The following is a 9,148-nucleotide window of genomic DNA, read 5'->3' on the forward strand; positions in this document are numbered from 1 at the left end:
CACACAAGGTAGCAAAAGTCGTTCTATCATATGTGAATAGCGCCTTGGGAAACTCTTAAGAAAGTCGCTCCTCCCAGTTGGGGTCAGATAGTAGATGTTTCTAAGAAGCATATTCTCTTCAATATCGGTTGCCATCCACCATCACGCCTACCAAATCAAGGAAATCATAAGAGGTTTTTCCATGTCATATTCAACAGTGTTGGTTATCAACGCGACTACATCGTGACCGTTATTGAAGGTTCAAGCAGAAGAGGAGTCTTCAACTTTGTACGCCAATGCCCACCTGGCTTCACATTAAACAATTGGACGACTTTCGGGGTCCCCACGGTCTTTTCTATTACAACGTAATGCATTTTGTTTTTTCAATCCCTTGTCCTTGCCCAAGACAAGAGGATAGCTTATAAGGGCCTCCCTATTTCCAAAGTATTATGTGATCAATAAATAAAAACGTATTTGCATTCAAAATCATGTTCTTTTCCTTCTTTTTGTTTTACTTTTTCACAAAATGGCTAATTTTTTTTCTTTTCACTTTTAAAAAAAAAGTCAATTCTAAATTAATCTAACAAATATGCAGTGAAAACAAATCCATTAGTAACAACATGGCTAATTTTCCTTTTAACTATGGGTTTCTAATTAACCAAATCGAAAATGACGGTGAAGAAGATTGTGAATTACCATCTGGACTAGCAAGGCTCAATTCGCACGAGCAAAAAGAGATTCATCCACATCAAGAGCCGGTGGAAGTTAACAATCTGGGTTCAGAGAAAGCCATAAAATAAGTGAAAACATGGGCATCCCTTGAAGATAATATGCATATTGAGTTGGTTAAGCTGCTTTAAGTGTATTTAGACGTCTCCGCCTAGTCTTATCAAGCTATGCCCAGTTTAGAGACCAATATCGTCGAGCATCATTTGCTACTCAAGCTTGAATCTCCTGTTGTCAAACTGAAGTTAAGAAGGACTAGACCTGACATGGCACTGAAAAATAAAAGAAGAGGTGAAGAAACAGTTTGATGTTGGATTCTTAGTCATTTGTGAATATCCTCAATATGTTGCGAACATCATCCCAATCCTAAATAAAGATGGGATGGTCATAATGTACGTAGACTATAGAGACCTCAATAAATCGGTCCCAAAAAATGACTTCCCTTTGCCTCATAATGACGTTTTAATCAATAAAACTCTTTTTATAATGAGAGAAATAGTGATTTGTGAGTTTTCAAATCATCAATGGAAGTGTATGTTTTCTAACATTGTGAATGATTTTGGGAGAGAAAGTGATTTATAGGTATTGGAGATGAAGCACAAGAATTAGTTAAAAATCATGTTTGATTTGAATGATGAAAAGATTAGTTATTTGAGTAAAGAGGCAAAGTAACGTGGAACAAGATATGCACTTAATATGAAAACCATTCTTCTATGATTTGATTCAAGTGTAAATTGTGATTCGAATCAAGCAAGTTGTGATTCGAGTAATGTATAAGCCATGATTCGACTCTAATAAGACAATGACAGACAATAACTATGTGATTCAACTCATGTAGAAGTGGTCATTTAAGCCACAATATTTCATGCTTCGAATCATGTGTAAGTTGTGATTCGACTCACATAGTTAAAAAAAATCTTGTTTTCACTCTGTTTGATTTGATTTGACTCATAAGATGTATGATTCGATTCACACACCTAAAATATCAAACTTTGAAGTACTTAAAGATATTTTTAGATTCTACATGTGACATTACTTAAACCAATATCAAATATGGTCCTTGTTCCAAAAACTTGACTAATTAACTTAAAACGTAGTGTTCATACTCAAACACAAATAGTTTGAAATATGCATCCTAAAAAATATACGGATATAAAACATAATCCCTGAATATGTACAATTAAAGAGGAGACTCGATGATATAAGATTAAAACAAAGTAAAGCTTAAGAGACAAGCAACAATATACAGAGGTCTCCCCCTAAATGTATCACAGACATGCAACTTCAACTATGATTCGTGCACCTCAATTTCTTTCACCAACATAATAAAATACCACACTTTATGTTATTTTAAGAGTAATGTTGATGATCAATCAAATAAATAAAACCCGTTAATGAAATTTTATAATAGTTATAATATGTATCTTACCTAACTATGATACCAATTGGTAGATTTAATAGAATCCTATAAACAACACAAGTTATAACATATTTTTTAATTACTAAAGAATAACCAAGCATAATAAGATCGACGTATCTTGTAGGATTAGAGAGACTATCGTCGAGAATAAATAGTATGACAAAACTACTACCCTCATAATCGTCTAGTATTTTCAGAGTATTTTAGTCGTCTAATGGATGACATTTAAATAATTAAACGGATGAGGGTAGGAACCTCTTATTGAAATTAACTGAATGGTTCAATCCATCACGATCCATTCAGACACAAAACTAAATCAAATAATTCATCTATAGTTAGTGTTTAATAGTGATTGACCATAATATAATTTATTAATAATTAATTATGACAATCCATATTTTATTAATTAAATAATTAATCATACATTTTCTTTACAGTTTTATTTTGCACCATTTTGTCTGGGCTTGTAGTTCCTTTGGTTTTACAACTTTTTGATATCTTTGAAAATGACGTGAATGATCATATTAGAGAAAAATGTTTGTTTGTGTTTCCACTTTAATGATTATTTATAATTCTTTCATGATTCAAGTTGCTTCTCAATAAGGGAGTCGATACAAACTCATCACGAAGAATGATGTTTTCAGCCTTTAATTCTTCAAGCAGTTTGTGATATTATTGAAATTTTAAGACATTGAAACTTTTTTATCATTATTTTTACATGTATATTTAAACATATAAACAAAATATATAATTTTTAACCGTAGATTAAACTATGTACAAAAAAGAACTAAAAGATATACAAACGTTAGTGCACTAAACAAACATAAAATACAAATAGTTGGACAATAGATTTAGCTCACATCATTAGTAAAGTTTCCCCAAGCATAACATATTATAGATTTAATAGAATCCTATAACCAACACAACTTATAACATATTATTTAATAACTAAAGAATAACCAAGCATAATAAGATCGATGTATGTTGTAGGATTAGAGAGACTATCGTCGAGAATAATTAATATGACAAAACTACTATCCTCATAATCGTCTAGTATTTTCAGAGTATTTTAGTCGTCTAATGGATGACATTTAAATAATTAAACGGATGAGGGTAGGGACCTCTTATTGAAATTAACTGAATGGTTCAATCCATCACGATCCATTCAGACACAAAACTAAATCAAATAATTCATCTATAGTTAGTGTTTAATAATGATTGACCATAATATAATTTATTAATAATTAATTATGACAATCCATATTTTATTAATTAAATAATTAATCATACATTTTCTTTACAGTTTTATTTTGCACCATTTTGTCTGGGCTTGTAGTTCCTTTGGTTTTACAACTTTTTGATATCTTTGAAAATGACGTGAATGATCATATTAGAGAAAAATGTTTGTTTGTGTTTCCACTTTAATGATTATTTATAATTCTTTCATGATTCAAGTTGCTTCCCAATAAGGGAGTCGATACAAACTCATCACGAAGAATGATGTTTTCAGCCTTTAATTCTTCAAGCAGTTTGTGATATTATTGAAAATTTAAGACATTGAAACTTTTTTATCATTAGTTTTACATGTATATGTAAACATATAAAAAAATTTATAATTTATAACCGTAGATTAAACCATGTACAAAAAAGAACTAAAATATATACAAACGTTAATGTACTAAACAAACATGAAATACAAATAGTCGGATAATAGATTTAGCTCACATTATTAGTAAAGTTTCCCCAAACATAATATATTATAGATTTAATAGAATCCTATAACCAACACAACTTAAAACATATTATTTAATTACTAAAGAATAACCAAGCATAATAAGATCGATGTATGTTGTAGGATTAGAGAGACTATCGTCTAGAATAACTAATATGACAAAACTACTACCCTCATAATCGTCTAGTATTTTCAAAGTATTTTAATCGTATAATAGATGACGTTTAAATAATTAAACGGTTGAGGTTAGGGATCTCCCATTGGAATTAACTGAATGGTTCAATCCATCATGATCCATTCAGATACAAAACTAAATAAAAAATTCATCTATAATTAGTGTTTAATAATGATTGACCATAATATAATTTATTAATAATTAATTAAGGTAATCCATATTTGATTTAATCAAATATTATTGTCATACATTTTCTTTATAGCTTTGTTTTGCACCATTTTGTTTGGGCTTATAGTTCCTTTGGTTTTATAACTTTTTGATATCTTTGAAATTGACGTGAATGATCATATTAGAGAAAAGTGTTTGTTTGTGTTTTCACTTTAATAATTATTTATAATTCTTTCATGATTCAAGCAGCTTCTCAATAAGGGAGTCAATACAAACTCATCACGAAAGATGATGTTTTCAGCATTTAATTTTTCAAGCAGTTTGAAATATTATTGAAAATTTAAGACATTGAAAGTTTTTTATCATTATTTTTACATGTATATGTAAACATTTTAACAAAATATATAATTTATAACCGTATATTAAATTATGTACAAAATAGAACTAAAATATATACAAACGTTAGTGCATTAAACAAATATAAAATACAAATAGTCGGACAATAGATTTAACTCACATCATTAGTAAAGTTTCTCCAAACACTTTTTTTGATTTAAATAAAATTATGGGTACCATAAAACACAATTTAAATGAATCAATTTAAATTTAATCAACTCATATAAACATAAAAAATTCAACCCCCTTCCATCCATTCTCCTCATTGATTGTTGACATGGGACGTTTGTTTCTTTAATTGTAAATTTATTCCAAAATATATGCTTAAATATTTTTTATTCCTATGTTTTTTAGTGTTTTAATAAATTATGTTAGGAACTTTTTATTCCTAGGAATTTATTTTACACATAGTTTTGTGACTTTTTATTCCTAAGCTATAGGGTGAGAATCATACATTCCCATGAGATTAAGTAACCACCCATAATTTCCCACTCCTAAGCATTTTAACTCATTTTTTATTTTATAACTAAAATTAAATATATTTTATAAATATTTCCAATAATAATGTTCCCGAGAATAGTATTATCGGGATTATAGTTTTCATCCTTCAAATAAACACACCTTAGGAGAAATCATATCAATTATTGATATATGTATAAAAAAGTCATTCTAATAGAAATAATAATGCTAAATTATTTCATATTTCTTGCTCATTTTTCTAGAAGTGGACAAACGGGTACAACAAAACAAACTGCATTCTAATAATAGAAAATGAAGTATGTACCAAATAAATATAAAAAAGTCATTCTAATAGAAATAATGATGCTAAATTATTTCATATTTCTTCCTCATTTTTCTAGAAGTGGATAAACGGGTACAACAAAACAAACTGCATTCTAATTATAGAAAATGAAATATGTACAAAATAAAAAATTGGAAAGGTCCTACCGGGAGTCAAACCGAGGTCGCTGGAATTAAACTCCAATGTGCTAACCACTACACCATAGAACCTTTTTGTTTCCAAATTTCTACTTTCTAACATTTCAAAAGATAAGACGACACCAAATTTATATAACCTTTTTAAAACATTAACTTACCTTACCAAAATATCCTTATATTATATTTGTCTTAATTGATCATAAGTTAGGTTTATCGATAAAGGTATGTTACCTAACTCATTTTCAACCTAGACTAATTAAGGTATATATATATATATATATATATATATATATATATATATATATATATATATATATATATATATATATATATATATATATATATATATATATATATATATATATATATATATATATATATATATATATATATATATATATATATATATATATATATATATATTCTAAATGATAATGTCAAGATCTTTTTTCTAACGCTCTATGTAATTTAAATACGTATATCAATTTTCAACATATTTTCTAATTTTAAAAGATTATATTAATTGTAGTTTGTGTAAGCCATAAAGTCTAATAACTTTATGATTGAACTTAAAACTTATATCATGTTAATTGTTCAAAATAAAATAATTTTTTATTATATTTATTTCTAAAATAATAAACTTCCTAGAATAGTTAATATATTTAATATAAACTTAGGTGTAAATTAAATATTAGAACCATTATATATAAGGATATTATTATTAAAAAAATTGTTGTCAAAACTTAATATCATATAAGATAACAATAATGCATAGAGACTATTAAGTAAGTAGGATGATGACCATATCTCATAGGATATAGATATGAGATATCGATTCTTCATATAAGTATAAATATTATGAGTAATATTTATACTGAATTGATCCAACATGAGAATACCTCATAGTGTGTTATGCAAATATCATAAATTATTTATATAGTGATATTGATGTTATGCAAGTACCAGAAGACAAGTAATTGGCGAAGTCGATCTACCTATTAGAGTGGGACCATATTTGTTCACCATCACTTTTTAGGTGATGGATATTAATCCAGGTTATAGTTAACTGCTAGGAAGACCATGGATACATCCTATTGGGCCAATGACCTCTATACTTGATCAAAATCTTAAATTCGTGTTTGAGGAAAAATTGGTTATTGTGTGTGGGGAAGAAGATTAGATTGCTAGTGAACTATCGTCATTTTGATATGTTGAAACCGAAGAAGCAATAACTGAGGTTCCTTTCCATTGCTTGGAATTCGGAGATACCAGTTATGCTATATCGACTTCAGACAAGGTAGCAAAAGTGGTACTATCATATGTGAAGAGCGCTAGTCCTTATTTTAATGATGTCAAACCTCTCTAGTCGCCCACAACGTGTCTTTGGATAATATCATCATAGCATAGAAAGCATTCATCCTTTAACATGTTCAAAATATAGGTTCAGTGTGTTCAAGCATATAGAAACATATCTTATATGTGAATCATGCACTTAATCATAGTAAATATCTTAGGTTTATAGGATATCATTTTAAATTGGTCATAATACGTTTCAAAACTCATTTTTGGGAGTTTAAGCTCTATGAGTCGACTCATGACTCGAAGTAAAACCTTTGGGTCCAAACAGGTCGAGTCATAGGTCGACTTAATCCTGGGAAACCTGAATGAGTCGACTCATCCACTCCTTATGTCGACTCATTTCCCATTTTCATTTGATTCATGTTGCCACGGGTCCAAACAGGTTGAGTCATAGGTCAACTCAACCCTGAAATAAACTCAGTTTGAGTCGACTCATCCCCTGTTTGAGTCGACTCATCGCATGGTTTACATGATTTTCTGTCGTGTAACTTTGCAAAATGTTCCTGTTATGTTAGTTATTTGGTCCATGCATCATATTAATATTCATATGTCTCTTCTTCAGAAAACCAACAAGAAAAGTGAAAGATATAAACCAAAGTGCTCATCATCTTCATTCTTCATTGCATTTCTCAATAATCACACATAATAATCTTTGTTGAGCATTGTGTATTACAGTTGTGATAATGTTCAAATAAGATTGGATTATCTTAGTTTGGGTTGAGACTTTGTGTGGGTTTTTCTTGAATAAAACCCTTGAGGTTTTGTCCTCCAAGAATTGGGGGTTTTTGCACTAACCTTTGCTTCGCAGATTCAGCTGGGAGAAAAGTTTGAAGAATGGAAGGTTCGGTTAAACAAGTAGCGGTAAATGGAGGATTATGAAGAAAGCTTAGGGTTCAAGCAACTTGCGTTCGAAATCAGCCGAGCTGAAGTTTTGGAGAACATGGTGTTCTTGCAATAAGGTAGCGGTAACCGGAGGTTTATTCAAAGCGCTTGAAGAACTTGGTTCAACTCGAATCAAGGGGAGATAATAGAATATGATCTAAAACAACTCTAGGGGTTAATTGGTGGTGATCATTTATTCTATTATATTGACTTTTCAACATGTTAATAAAAACATCTTAATTCTAGATTTAGAATTGAGGGCAGACGTACCCTAAGCGAGGACGATAGGGGAACTGCCTCAACAAATCCCGTCTTGTTCTCTCTATCTCTTAACTCTTTAAATTCTGTATTAATTATGTTTTATATGAAATTACTCATAAAATCAATATTGCTTGATTGGTGTGCATAGCAACTGTTCGATAAATTGTTGCAATCACTTTGATTGTAACTGAGTAAAATTCTGCACATTCAATTTGAGTGAAATTGAAACTTGGTGTGGAGTTCACACCAAGTGTTCGATAAAACTAATCTCACATAAACTTAGTAATATTTTCCTTGATCTCTTATTGTGTTAAGCGTTATTAGAGGTAACAATATCAAGGATGATAGTGGTTAATCGATTGATTTACATAGGGGTTGATAATCTCTATCTTAAGTAGTTCCATTCGGTTTCACGCATATCCGATCTTTCCATTAACGAATCGTTTAGACGATTACAATCTAGGATGCTTCCGCAACCGTTGGAAACATTTTTAAAAAGTGCTAAAGTTTAAAACTGATCTATTCAACCCCCCTTCTAGATCGGTACTATCGTCTAACAAGTGGTATCACGAGCGCCGGTTCATCTAGTGCTTCGCATATAACTTTTTAGAAAATGAGTAACGATCCTAAAAGGGCGTACAATAGGGCGCCTATTTTTACCGGTGAAAACTATAGTTATTGGAAAGATTGTATACGTATCCATATCAACTCTATTGATAGGAAAGTATGGAAAGTCATCCAAGATGGTCCTATGGAAATAACCACGATCAATGCGGATGGTTTTGTTGTACCTAAACCTAATGCATAATGGAATGAAGAAGATGAGAAAAAGTATAGCTACGATTGGAAAGCCAGAAATATGCTCATTGCCAATTTAGGTGTTGATGAGTATTATAGAGTTTCCCATTGTACTAGTGCTAAAGCTATGTGGGACTCATTGCAAATTACCCATAAGGGAACCAATGATGTCAAACTAGCTAGAATCAACACCCTAACTCAAGAATTTGACATTTTTCATATGGAAGATGTTGAAACCATTACCTATATGCAAAAGAGATTTTCTCATCTAATCAATCGGTTAAATGCTCTTGGTAGAAATACCCCTAATGAT

The sequence above is a fragment of the Lathyrus oleraceus genome, chromosome 2 (genome assembly GCF_024323335.1).
Source record: "Lathyrus oleraceus cultivar Zhongwan6 chromosome 2, CAAS_Psat_ZW6_1.0, whole genome shotgun sequence".
NCBI lineage: Eukaryota > Viridiplantae > Streptophyta > Magnoliopsida > Fabales > Fabaceae > Lathyrus > Lathyrus oleraceus.